General features: G+C 39.3%; 1 protein-coding gene across 2 annotated transcripts in view; it reads right to left on the reverse strand.

The window, feature by feature from the left end:
- The window catches only part of pmt (phosphoethanolamine methyltransferase), a 39,776-nt gene that overhangs the window by 16,042 nt on the left and 9,039 nt on the right, over window positions 1-14,695 (reverse strand). The window contains exon 1 of one of the 2 annotated variants that reach the window (XM_063876522.1): window positions 6,943-7,022. The exons of the other annotated variant lie outside the window; for it this stretch is intronic. The gene's annotated coding sequence lies outside the window, so the exon portion shown is untranslated. Of the gene's footprint in view, window positions 1-6,942; window positions 7,023-14,695 lie in introns of those variants that run through there. 2 annotated transcript variants of the gene reach the window in all.

Here is a 14,695-nt window from a genome sequence, read left to right on the forward strand (position 1 = left end):
GAGTTATTGCAATGGGCAGGAATGTTCTCCTGTACCTGTCCTCGTGACAGCGGAGCTGGAGCAGTCTGTTGGAGAAGGAGCTCCGCTGTCCTTCCAGCCGCAGGTGGTGAGGGTGGGTGGGGTTATCCATGATGGACAACAGTTTGTTCAGAGTCCTCCTCTCCACCACAGCTTCAAAACGGTCCAGTCTGATGCCGATGACAGAGCCAGCTTTCCTGATCAGTTTATTGATTCTGCTGGTGTCACCGGCCCTGATGCTGCCCCCCCAGCAGATGGCAGCAGAGAAGAGTGCACTAGCAACAACAGGCTGGTAGAAGATCTCCAACATCTTGCTGCACTCATTGAAGGCTCTCACCCTTCTCAGGAAATAGAGTCGGCTTCACCCCCTTCTTGTAAACAGCGTCAGTATTGCCCCCCCCAGTTCAGTCCATTGTCAAGGTGCACTCCCAAGTACTTGTAATCCTCCACCACAGCCACATCCTTTCCCAGAATGCACAGGGGCAGTGGAGACGTCCTCTTCCTCCTGAAGTCAATGACCATCTCTCTGGTCTTGGCCACATTCAGAAGCAGATGGTTTCTTCCCGTCCACACAAAAACCTCCACCAGTGCTCTTTACTCTTCCTCCTGTCCATCCCTTATACACCCTACCACTGCAGAGTCATCCGAAAATGTCTGCAGGTGGCATGACTCCCAGTTGTATTTAAAGTCAGTGGAGTATAACGTGAACTGGAAGGGAGACAGCACAGTTCCCTGTGGGGCTCCTGTACTACCAACCACCACATCAGACAGAACACTGCCCAGCCAGACATACTGTGGCCTGTCTGTGAAGTAGTTGGTAATCCAGGAGATGGTGGACGCGTCTACCCTCATAGCCTACAGCTTGTCACTCAGTAGCCGTGGCTGGATCATGTTGAACTGGAGAAATCAAAGAAGGTGATTCTCACAGTGCACCCCGATCCATCCAGGTACGAGTGAGCACGCTGCAGCAGGTAGATAATGGCATCGTCCACCCCCAGGTGAGGCTGGTAGGCAAATTGCAGAGGGTCAAGAAATGATCTCACCTGCGGTCTGAGATGGGACTAGACCTGTCTCTCCAGCACCTTCATCACGTGAGATGTGAGAGCTACTGGCCGATAGTCATTGATCCCAGAAGGAGTAGTCTTTTTAGGGACAGGAACAACGCAGGTCTCCAGGTGCAGGCTCAGGTTGAACAGGGACTTTGATCAAAGTGATGTTAACCCTAAATCTTGTACATCACAGCTATAAGTGAAAAATGGACAAACAGTAAATAAAAAAACACAATTCACAATATAATGGAGGCTGACTTCAATGTGTTAATTATTGGCAATCCCAAAAACACTTTACACAGGAAATCTGAAAATGATATTCCTACAAATTCAATATTGAAAGTTACAGGAATATATAGAACACTATAAAACTGAATCAATAAGCTCCTTTCGTGTATTTGTATTGGTAACAACTAAATTCAAAGAGGATACTGCTGGTAAAACATCTTCCCATTGTAAAGAACAAAGAAAAAGCTCTTCCTTGGTACAACAGTATTATTGCTATCTTTGAAAGATAAGCGCCTATCTTATATTGAAGATTCATGGAAATGTCTTCAAGAAAAACTTCTTAAATATAGATTTTGATAATGACAGAATAGAGCAGCATTAATGAGTGCTTGTTTGGGCTGCAGACACTAAAGCAGCTATGATTTAGCAATAAATCACTGTTTGGAAAGTATTGTAATGTTAATAAAAATAGTCATTCAAAAAGTGGATTATGGTGCAGGAATCATGTGAGTATTTTCATTTTCATTAGACTGACATTACATTTGAAACTCTCCACCAGAGAATTTCAAAGTAAAGGACACATTCACTGTTGTCCACTAGATGTCAGGAAAAGCCCACAAATAACCAACAACAGTTTTTTTAAGTTGAGGGGTAGGGGAAGTTAATGTACTGTAGAACTACCGCAGACAGTGAATGAGTGAAGGCGCAGGTTTAGACACAGATATTACTTTCTGCTCTCTTATACTGTAGAGTGCAATACAACAAACAAACAATAAAGAACAGAACCGAGGGCCAAGGCCCATTTAAAACAGCACAGCAGGACACTCGTTACATCGAAATATTTATCTAAGCAGAGAAAATACTTTATCAAAGCGTACATAATGCCGTATTTAGTGTTCAATTTGGTCTGTAGTATAGGGAATAACATTAGTACACTTATAATCCTTCCTTAATTTGAGAATTTATGCTTCTGATGTTGTCAGTTCCTTTTATCATTACCAGCATGTTTTTCTGACATTGCATAACTCATACAACATGGTGTAAAACTGGGAACTTGCAAGGAAGAGAGTCATTGCAGAGGTAGAAACAGTCAGTCATACAGTATATTTGAACACATTCAAATGTCAGAATCCAGACATGCGTTTGGCCTCAAGAGATAGTCAAACAGCTGCACTGAGGCTCAAAGTCTATGTAGGCCAACTTATTCCCATTCAGGAAATGGATCCGAAATCATTAAGGGAATCCACAAATAAGTAGATTCAATAATGGCATTGTAACTATAACATTTTATCCATTCCTATCACTAATGACTTCAACCTTTTAAACAGAGCTCTAGACATTCTGTGGCTAACATCACATTAAACTGTTCTCAGAGCATCTCTAAAAATGTTAATTTTAAGTCACACAGATGATGAAATATGCTGCAAAATGGCAGGCATCTTCACAGTTATCCATGGAGTCAGAAAATAATCCTTTTTCTGCTTATTTACCTAAATAAATGAAACAACAAGGGCTGAGGTTTAAGATATCTTTCATTTGGAGCTCTGCAAGTGTGCAGGCTTTAGATTTCCGCATGAAGAGAGGTGTAATGATTATAATAGTCCACTGTGATCATCACTTATACATATTCATGAAGCCTTTCATGTATGAGACGGCTTGTTTTGTTTTGCATGCCATGCTCCAAAATTAGCAACATCCCTCGGGATAGAAGAGTATCTTTGTCCATTTTACAAACAGGTTCTCCTAACAGAGGAAGACAGCGAGAATCTTTCAAGTGCTGTTGAAGTAGGTGGAGAAAAAAAAATGGGTTGTGTCAATATGATATGGGAAATAAATAAAGACGTATTGTATGTGGTCTTGGCCCCAGGGAGAAAATAAAGTAATTGCACTTCACTTGAACTTGAGTGCAGAGGAGTCGTCACTGCAGGGAAATGAAACATCTATGCACATTACAGATTCATTGGAAATCTCACAAACCTTATCTCAGTTATACCTATACTTCCTCCCAGGAGGGAAGGTGAAAGGTGGAATAAAACATCAGCGGTGAGAACCTGAATGATGTATGTCAAATGTATTTATTTATTGATTTTACAACAGGGGATGCATTTGTGAATTATAGAATACCACAGGCATAAAAAAAGCTCTTAAAAATAACATTTTACTCTGTGTGCTAAGCTGGACTGTCTGCATCAATCCTTTCCCTCTCTATATCAACCCCACTGAGGGCGAAGTCCACTACGGTATCGATTGGTCTGTGTGGAAACTCTTGGTGCTGTTCATCCTTTCTTAGTTTCTCTTTGTCAAGGACAAATGGAGACACAGAGACATGGTCAATATCCTCTTGTGCTTCCAGGAGCATGCCCTCTAAGAAAGCAACACTGGATCATTATAGCTCTCACAGTTCACTTCAGAACAGTTTTCTTCTTGAGTGCAAAAATAAAGGAAGTGATTTTTTTAAAACACTTTTCTCGACATAGTTCATTGACAGTGAGTAGAATGGCTCCATACCTGCATCCACATGGGAGTTTATTTCTCATTAACCTTGTTATGAACTCCTCAATAAAAGCAGGCAGATTGTGGCAAAGACTCAATGCTCAGGGCACACATGTCCGAAGTGCATTTCTGTCTTTGTGTTTAATCTAAGGATAAAGGGGTTTCCATGTTATATCTGTTGCCATGATCAGTGAATTATCCACAGCAATTATGTAGGAGGAGAGTCTGGCACACTGACCACTCTCATTGAAGTTACTTACATTTAAAACAGGGATGCTTTAGGGCTTAGTCTTAGGCAGGTGTGTCAAATAATAAACCCAAAAAGTAATGTACCCAGTTAGAACTTGTACCGAAGTTCAAGTGTATGCCAACAGCAATGACAATGTGAACTTAGCCTGCAAAATGGAACAAAAACTGTAATGTAGGGCAGCAGCACCTCCAAGCATGCACATAAATCAAGGTAAACGTTGTTGTCTAATTGTACAAATATCATACGAAGATCTACAAAGTGTAAGCCGGAATAAAAAATGTGAAAAGATATAATCATACTGTATATAGTATTTTACAAGGCTGAAATACATTAGAAACAGCCTTCCTTTTTTTATGCAGCATAATGTACCTTGAATAACCTCTCAGAAAATGTTAGTAATGCTTAATATTTTTTTATTAAATCATGAATAATTCCTTAAACTTCACTGTCACTTTTTCTTGTATTTAATATTTGTCTCTCCTTTTTGAGTTTAATTTAATCTGTTATTCTCTTCGTTTGATTCAAACCCTGAATGCTTGAACTTCATTTGAATGGCCTTCCTGTGTTTCTTTCTTAAACTTCATGCTTTTTATGCTTAATGTGAAGCACTTAAAATGCACTTTTCATGCAAATGTGCTATTTAATAAACTTGCCCTGTCTAGACAATACAGTTTCATATACAGGTATAAAAATCTAGATACATACATCACTATCTTTCCACTGAAGCTCAGCATGGAAAATAGCATATTGTACTGAAATGAACCGTAGCTTTGGAGGAGTCTCATTCAATGGATGCCTCAGACCGCTGAAGCCTTGATGAGCTTGGACTAAACCCACAGAAGACATTTCCCACAGAACAAAGGCTGTGGAATGTGATGCCATGGAATAACTCTTCTTATAACACTTTTAATATGCATGTGACTTTCGTATTGCAAGATTGACATAAATATGGCACTTGTCATTAATGTTTCCTTGTTGCATTTTTTTGTGCGTTTGTGCTGTTATCTGAAATATGAATGCTGTGAGTCACCTGAGAGGTCTCGTCAGAGTATAATGCCCGGAGGGAAATACAGAGACTGGAGACACGTGTTTCCCAGCTGAATAAACCGTCAGGACTGTGCAACATTGCTCAGAGGCCGGCATGCTTTGTGAACATGATTTGATGAGTGGAAGAAGTCTACCTTTGTTGCAAATCCTCACCTGACTAATCCTTCACCAAGGGACTTCTACCAGAGGCAGTGTGAGGCTGAGACTGAAACAATGCTGGGAAAGTGAAGAGGAACAGGGGAGAGGAATGTGAGGGTAATGCTTGTCCCTCAACCAAGCTTTTTTAGGATTTACATATTTAAGATGCAGCCTACCTGGTGGATACAAGGTGTAAAAGCAGTTTGCATTAAACTGTGCAAATATGGTACATTTCATAAGTTTAGTGCATACTGGACCATGATTGGCTTCAAACCATTTGTGTCACAAAAACCTTCTTTTACATCCTGTATCCAATTCCTGTCTAAATGCATTAAAGAAATTGAATTATTGTGAAAATATGAACACTATATATTATCTAGATATATTTTCTGGTTCACCAACACAACAGTATACAAAAATGTATAAATTCAATAAAGCCGGGAACAGATATAACACTAAAATATTACCCACAAGTTGTCGAAATTATATTTTTGCTGCAGTAATAAATCTTTACTTTACTAAAATACAACGTTGAATGCTTGCATTGACTATTTTATTAAACCTCCATTAAATCATATTGGAATTGTTTACATCAACATTAAAGGTCTTCTATTATGCTATATTTTAACAATATATTGTAGGGCAATATATAAACAAAACTTGTCTGTGAAGTGTTTTGCTCAAAATACCAAACAGATCACCCATTGTGGCATGCCTCATACCCCTCTATTTCAGCCCTGTTCCTGAAGTGCTGATTCTGTGACTGTCGCTTTAAATTTGAGCTGAGCTGAAGCTGGCCACGACCCTTTGGAGCGTCATGCAGCTCTCTCTCCTCTGTGGAAGTTTTCTACCAGGAGAAACTCAGCTAAACGCTGCTGTGATTAAATGCCATATTATGTTCCAAACCACGTCAAGCATTATTTCTGAAACACATAGTGTTTACCATTAGAACAGAGACAACAACTCTCTCCTGCAGACATCCTGCTGAATACACAGACACAGCGCTGCCTACTCGAGGGGATTCAGCTTGCGACATATTGTGGACGATAGGTTGGGACCTGTCACGTGGGCGGGGCATTGCCAGGAGTTCAATGTAAAGCCAGCCCATTTCGGTTATGACGTCATATCAGCAGCAAATCTGAAGCAGCTCGTTTGTACCCCCGTTTTTAATATATGTGGGTAAGGAGGAAAAGAGAGAGGGTTGCATTTCCTGACATTTTGTGAGTCTCCTTACACACCGGGGACAAATATTTATGTATAAAAGACAGCAAAAAGTGCATTTTGAATAATAGGGGACCTTTAAACATCAGAGTGTCCAGAAGGTGGCAGTATGTACCTTGACTTGGCAACGGTAGTCAAAAGGCTGCTTTCTGTCAGTTTTGGGTTTCTGATAAATCACATTTCCAACATGTGACAAACTGTTTGGTATAAATCTGATGTAGCCATCTGTCTCTCATTTCTCTCCTCAGGGGGAATTGTGTCAATAATACCACCTGCTCACCCTTAGGAGGCCACAGTACCATTTTTATTTTGCTATACAATTACAATTACCCTGTTGTCTTATGAGTACAGCAGCAGTGAAATGATGAACTGTCTGTCAGAGGATTCATTGCTCTGTAACAGTTGATATGATGTTATAAAAAAGGGCTCGGACCTGTTGTTTAAAAAACCAAATTTTCTCATTAATACAGAGGACAGCATCAAGAGGCATTTCTTTACCTTTTCAGTTCTTGACCTTTCCTTTCCTTTTTGTCTTTAGCAGGAGAGGACACAATGCAGTATTTTTGTCCCGAGGTGCCTCAAGGCAGCATGGGCCTGAAGGAACAATAATTGAGCAAATTAGCAACACGTTTATGTAAGCATGTCCACATTAATTATTTTATAGAGTAAAACCTTCCCTTGAGGGTTCCCTGAATGTACCACTTTTTCAGTGGAATGCATTTTTTTGCATGGCATGATGTTAAACATGGATTCCCCCCCCCACCCGAAAAAAGAGATGACCTTTGGCTGCTGACTTTCAAAGAACAAATGAGCCCAGGAGGAGTCACAGTATGCGGACAAGCTACGCTCCCAGCTGCAATGTCACCTGCAATCTTTGACCCTGTCAGGCCTCCACTTCCCTCTGGACTGGTCTTTTGTTGTCTTGGAAGTTGAATTTTGCGTTTACGTTGCACCGCAGGATCATAAATGTCAGCTGCATCCAAACACGCACCAACCATAAAAATTCTGAATAATAATGTGCTTTAAGACTCGGAATTCTCTGTTGCAGGCCAGGGCCACCAGGGCAAAAGTAATTACACAATCTGTTTAGGTGTCATCAGCACATAATTTCTGTGGTCGCTCAAACATGAAGGAGACCTTGAGGTGCTTATTAGTGCTTGTGTGTGTGTATGTGTGTGTGTGTGTGAGTGTGTGTGTGTGTGCACGTGCGTGTGTGTCTTATCAGGCCTGGTGAGCTGCTGTCAAGTTGTGGAAACGTAATAAGAGACGCTGTTCTAACTTTTATTGATTTCAGATGCCCTTGAGAACAATCAGAGTCAATAGCAGTCTCTTATGAGGAGAGAGCGATGGTGGAAAAGATGAGAGGTGACAATTACTAAGGAGAAAATAATACTTCTTCAATACTACATCTGCCGAGGTGGATGATTTTCCTAGTTTCAAAGAAAAAATGCAATTTGTGATAAAAACATTTTTATGTACTATATCAAAGAAACCGAGAAGTGTTTTAACAATAATGATGCCAATAGATTTACAGTACATCTTAGCATTTTTAACCCTTGTGTGTACATTAACTTCAGCTAATGAACTATTTTTTTTCAAATACACAAAACTATTATTTGGCCCTTAGAAGCAGTTCAGTCAGACAACTCACCTGCAGCAGCAGCAGCAGCAGCAGCAGCAGCAGCAGCAGCAGCAGCAGCAGCAGCAGCAGCAGCAGCAGCAGCAGCGAGGCAGATTCAGGCAGATCTGACAGCTTAAATAGAGCCGCAAGTTCAGGAGAATGTGTTTGGTTGGTTGTAAGATGGACGAGGCCCGTCACGTGTAAATGTATCATTGGTGCTCAAGTTGACTGCCTGAACTAGCATGCAGGCTTTGTTTATCGACTACAAAAAATCCACATCATGCATCCCTGATTTAGAAATGTTTGTAAAAAGAAAAACTTTGGGAAATTCGGATAACTAAAAAACTTGCATGAAGATGAATAGTTGCCATGAATACAATGTAACATTTAGCCATCAATAATAATAGTAATACGACTGGTTATGGCCCTTTTAGTTAAAAGCCTTTGAAACAATGAATCTAGAATAAACTATGCATTTCCCTCCTATTTTCTAATTAAAATTACAAACATAAAAGAACTACATACATTTTATCAAGTACAAGCACAAACGGTTTAGTACTCAAAAATGTAGGAGTGAAAGATTTGATTGATTTCCAAACTTTACAGCAGCTTTGGACCACAGGCTTCTCTGCTATTATGTGAAAATCTATTTTTAGAGTAAGTGTATGAAATTGTTGGTGATTTATTAAGCTGCAACTTTCAAATCACATTTCCTCCCATTAGGCTCATGAATATTTGTGTTTTATGACAATGTATAGCTGCTGAGCAACTTCTGACCCAACAAACAGGAGGTGCTGCAGGCTCACTCCGTGGTGTCGACTTCTCATTGATCCAGAAATGTACAATCATTCAAAACATAAAAAATAGTGGATAAAAAAAATGAAAAAGTGACTCTCTTTTGCTCTCTGACACACACTTAGACAATTTAATAGCAGCTACAATAATTTAAATGGCAATAGACACTGATGTGGTGGGTATGAGTGTTGTAACACAAAGGGATCATCGGACCAAAATTCAATTACGGATTGAACAGAAACCACAAACATCTCGGTAGCACAAACCAAAGACCGTTTCAAAGTTGAAGCCACTGGGCTGTGACGCCTCATTAAGCTCGAACTAAAGAGGCAGTTTGGGTCAAATTGAATTTCAATGCGTCTAACTATTAAAACGAAAGAGGAATTACGGTTCTGCTGCTCAGGCAGGGTAATCTAATGTTGGCCAACACACTGGTACAGCAGTTCTTGACTCTGTGGTATTTCTACATAACCTTTTTATGATTCATTTTGGATTAAAAAGCAAAGCCAGGCCAAGCAGGTCTGACATTTAAAAGCTGTTGCTGATTTCCAGGTCCTGGAGGGCAGCTGCCTCTCCTGCTTCACCTCTCTAACAGCATGAGGCAGAGCTTTTCCTCCTGCTTAAACAGACACCTGCAGACTCAGGGATCATTACCCTGGAGGTAGTTTCCGCCCCCTCACCTCCAACATCCCTTACATCCAGCATCCTTTTCCTTCTGACAGTTTAAGCATCTAATCCCATTGAAGAAAACCCCCTAAGGTTGGTGGAAATAGTTGTTTTTAGTAAGTCGGAAAAGGATGTATCAGAGCGAGAGAGAGACAGGCAGAAGGAACAGATGGCAAATGAGGCAGAGAGAAAGAAGGGGAACAAAATCATGTCAAAACAAATCAGAGGTAAAGCCTTCACCAGAATCAAACTCCTGTTGGCACTAAGGTCAATAAGTCAGCTTAAGCAGGATTTGAGCTGGCACGCTGGGTGATCTTAAAGCATCTTAGAAAGTTTAGGATAACAGCTGAAGACGACTCTGTGTCAGTGTCGAAACAGCATGCGAGGTTGAGTATGTGCTGGTGCCATGGGAGTAGGGATGTCACAATACCAGAAATGTAGAAGATGATATCGATACTAATGAAAAAACTAATACAAATTAAATCCCATACTTTAACATACACTTCATAACTGTTTGATTGGTCTGAAGTCTCTCTAAAATCTAAATGATGTTGCTGTGAAAACATCGCTTTTAAAACTATATGCACTTTTTTTTTTTCAAAAGTATATTTGAAACACATCATGTTAGCTTTATTATTTAATTCTACTCAATTTTCAAATTGTACTAAGTAGAGATTCTTCCCAAACACATTTTCTATTTTCTCCAGGCCAACAGGACAGCGTTAGTCCCGAGCCCAGTGGTACCTGGGTCGTGTCGTCTTGTTTTGCCCCGTTTAGCTCCGGGTTGTTACAGAAGCACTGATTCTTGTGAAATCCCAAGTTGTGAGTATAATACCTTTTTGTGTTGATTCCTAAACCCATGCACAATGGACAGTTTGTGTGTTTGGTTGCAACTTATGTAGCCTTTCAAGGGCATTTGACAAAACACAAAGAAACAAATCAAAGAAATAAACAATACAAAGTGAGTTTAGTTCCCATTGGCCTACTAAAAGGTTGTTTCAAAAAGACCTTGTGGCTGCTACCCAGGTGATCAACATACTGTCCTTTCCATCTAAAGCCCAACTCCAACAGCGTATCAGCATTTCTGCAGGGTCTGTGTGAGTCAGCTTGACCTATTTTAATAAATCGTAATTGGACAGCTCCATAATAAGCACAGCACAACATCACACAACATTTCCTCTAACATGTTTATTGATGAAGCAACACAAACACAGTCCTACATGTTATAAAGTCTATGATTATACAGGAGAAGGATGTCTGTTATGACATTAATCTTTTCTCTCTAAGCCTTCCTGGCATTAAAAATTATGAGTCGAGAATGTATGAGTGTGGATCATAACGTTTTTTTTGTGATTTTAGAAATAAAGCAGATTACTGATTGAAAAAGTTATAGTAAAGAAGAGAAATAATTTACCTATAGGCCTAAGCTTCAAACAGAAGGACTGATTCATGTTCCACTCCCTGCTCCATAGTTTCTGTTTTGTTAACTGGACTTCTAATTTCATACTGTACATTTATATCTCATTTAATATGCCAGTCTTGCACACTAAATGTAAATAATATCCCAATTTTATATTGTGTCAGCTTTAATTTAGCCCTTCAATAGTGTTTTATCAGTCAGATTATTTACATATTTTTCTTTCATGGTCAACTGTTATATTTTCACTCTTTTAGTTCTGTTTTATCTTCTATTCTGAGATGTTTATATTGTATAATTGTTTATTTTCTACTCTTTTTGTATTTCTAATTATGTGCAACACTCGTTTTACATGCTGCCGCAATGAAAATGTTTTCCCAATTTGAGATCAATAAAGTATCTGATCTGATTCTATATTGATCAAGGTCTTCCATTTACTTGGCTTCTTTAATTAAAAAAGCATATTCTTTGGAATGGGCCGTGTTTATATGTCTTTATGGGCTGTCTGTCTCTGTAGAGGTGTTTGTATGAGGGATTTGAGTAAAATTGAAAGCAACATTATGCAAAAAGCAAATGAAGCAAACAACATGACCTTTAAAGACGTCTGAGCACATTTTTCAATGCTTTTCAATGAGTAAACTCAATTAAGTTAATGCGGAGGCTCATGGTTGAAGGCAGCCGCAGATAATAAAGAGAACATTTTGCACAATATAGAAATGTTGAATAAACAGAGCACACTATAGAGAGTGATCTCCGACATTTCAATCTCCACAGGAAATCTTTTCTTTGTCATGTCTAAACCTGACGCACTCACAGGTTAACAAAGAAAGCAGTTAGCCAATAACCTTTGAAAAGCCTAAACTGAAATGCATTCCGGAGGAAATTGAGTTCACGCGTAATTATTGCTGCAACAACAACAAAACTAATTATTCTGGTCATTGTAATCTTGCAATCATTGCTTTATGAAGTCGAACAGAACATTGACACAGGAGTCGTAAACACAGAGACATATTTAAACTCTACAATTTGCTTTGGCTGAGCTGTGAGGATTTTATGTGTCATTTTTTCCTATTTTGCTGCCTCTCCCTGTCTTTAAGCCTTGGAAACATTTTGCGTTTCTCTCTTTTACCCAGTATTTCCTTGCGCTTTGCTAATATATTTTAGATTGCCACTTAAATGTGTAACCATCACCCTCCCTGTGACACCCTTTTCATACAGTGCCATCATTTATCCTGAACTGCATGTAACATCAGTATGAGCTCATTGGTGATGCTGAGAGCATCTTCTGGCCTGTGGGAAATTCCTCAGTTGACAGGATTAGTTATAAATAAGCTTTTCCTCGCTGAGATATGGTCAGAAGCAACTAGAACTAATGCCCGGACACACAACATATCACGTACACACAAACACGGTTTATCGAGGGAATATGTTAGAAATTGTCTCATAAATTACATGGACTGCCCAACTTCATTGAAATGGAGGAAAATAATTTCCTCTAAATACAATGAATCAGTTTCATCCTAGATCCTCAGTCATGCTTGCAGATGCTATTTAATAAATCATTATTTGAGGCTTTTTGAGAAAAGTAAACAGTTGTGCTCTAGGCTAATGTTGCGTGGTATCTGTGTTTGCAAGACTCATTTATCAGTCGCATCATTTCAGCGTGTAGGTGAGTTCAGGACATGGTTTTCATAAAGCAGTTTATATCACATTTGAAAATTTGGTACACAAATAAGCAGGTCAAATATCTATAATGATACACTGATCATTATTTGGGGTATTTTTTGGTAATAACTTCTCTTTATCTTTCCAGTTAAATTGTCTTTATAATTTCCCTGCAAAACGTTTACTGTTGCTTTTACTGCCCTAAACAGTTTCCAGTTTCCGGCAGCAGAATACACTTGAACTCCCTGAAGTGTGTGGAGTCGGGGATATCTAGAGTACACGCAATCTAAACTGATCTGAAGGAAAGAAAACAAGTTTTAAATAAATGGAGTTATAGGAACCTTAATTGTGTTCTTGAGCTCTGTGTCACACCCACTGCTGCACATGTTGGCAGTGATGGTGAGTGGGCCAAATCAGAGAGCCAAATTACAGTTCCAGTTGTTTTTACAACATCAGCACCTGACCTTTCCACCTCAGGCAGGATTATGCATAGAAATATGTACTTAGAAGAAAGAGCGTCAGGCATAAAAGAAACAACATACTTTTGAGAGGTAGGGAAATGTCATCATATGTGATATACTGAGGAAAAGAAGGTAGAAAAACGGGGATTATTATTTGGATTTAGACAGAATACAGTGGAGAGCTGTCCTCTTGGTAGAGGTAAAAGTAATTCCACCTTAGACAGAGTTGCCACAGGCAACATGGAGCTAAACCCAAGTAGCAGGTGGGTGTCAGGCATGAGCTAGACATGTATGACTGGGCCGTGACTTTGAGGCATCAGGATGTGAATCCTTTTACAGGCTTGAATTCTAACAGCTGCATTTTCAATGTGATGCAAGCAGAATGAGGAGGAGGAGGAGGAGGAAGGAGGAAGTATACTGCATCTGATCTACAGAAACGTAAAAAAGGGCTTCATCCTCAGGCGTATACATGGGCTAACATCATATTAGATTATTGGAGTATTACATAAACAGGTACATGCACACACAAGTCACGACCGCATGAGTACACACACTAACAGCACTAAACAAACATGACCTCTCAGTATGGCCTTGGGAGTAAGTGAATCTAAGCTGACCTCACCCCAAGCTGTTTTCTCTGCGGCACTTACAGCACATGTTGCCCTCATTAATGCAATAATAAAGCTAATGTTCCTTGACTGCTCAGGAATTACATTTATGTGAAATAAAGTCTCCAATAAGAATGTATTTAAAGCTATTTTTCTTATTTTAACCTTAAATATTGTGCTAAAAGCATCACTTCTCTTTATTCTTTTGGGGAAATTCAAATGTATTTTAGTTTCTAAGGTTAAACGGTTTGCTGCTTAATTAACTAATAATGGGGATGAAAAAAAAACCTACCAGAAGAGTACAGGAAGCTTCATTTTATCATATGAAGTCACAAGTAAATATTTCATCCTCTTTATCTTTTATGTATGCTTGATCTTCCCGTATCCCTACATGAAATCTGTCTCTTTGAGGACTTGCCTTTAACCTGGCCTCTCTAGAAATAGCCTCTGCATCGTTTGGGATTTGATTGATGCTCACGCTATCTTGAAAACTGCATGGAAAACTATCGTCTGCTCAGCTATGGGGGGAAAAAATATACAGTTTGCATTATGCATTGTGTAAATCAGAAAATTGTAGGCTGCTTTAGAGTGGAAATGTAGTCAATTACTGTCATTTGTCCTTAAGAAGAGCATATGTAAAAGTTGCACACAACTTAATATTCGTGCACACAAGAATGCACTGACAGAAAATGAACACAGGGGCGTACTGATAAGCTTAGTCTCTCACTCATCTTTCACAGTCATTCGCAGTCAATTTTTACCATGCTAAAGTAAAAAAAGGGACTGGAATCAATGATCTACTGTATAGCTCAAATATACTTTTCTTGCAGCATCACGAAATTCAGACAAATTAACTCAACTCAATTGACTGACAGCCATGGTTCTCTTGCTAATGGGCCCTTTGACACAAAACACAAACAAGATAAAAATGTCTGATGAAGGAGTTTGGTAGGTCTAAACATGACAAAATATGATTCTCCTAAACATAAAAAAGGGATGATGTTTACGTTTCTGATCC

Source organism: Eleginops maclovinus, chromosome 23 (genome assembly GCF_036324505.1).
Source record: "Eleginops maclovinus isolate JMC-PN-2008 ecotype Puerto Natales chromosome 23, JC_Emac_rtc_rv5, whole genome shotgun sequence".
Taxonomy (NCBI): domain Eukaryota; kingdom Metazoa; phylum Chordata; class Actinopteri; order Perciformes; family Eleginopidae; genus Eleginops; species Eleginops maclovinus.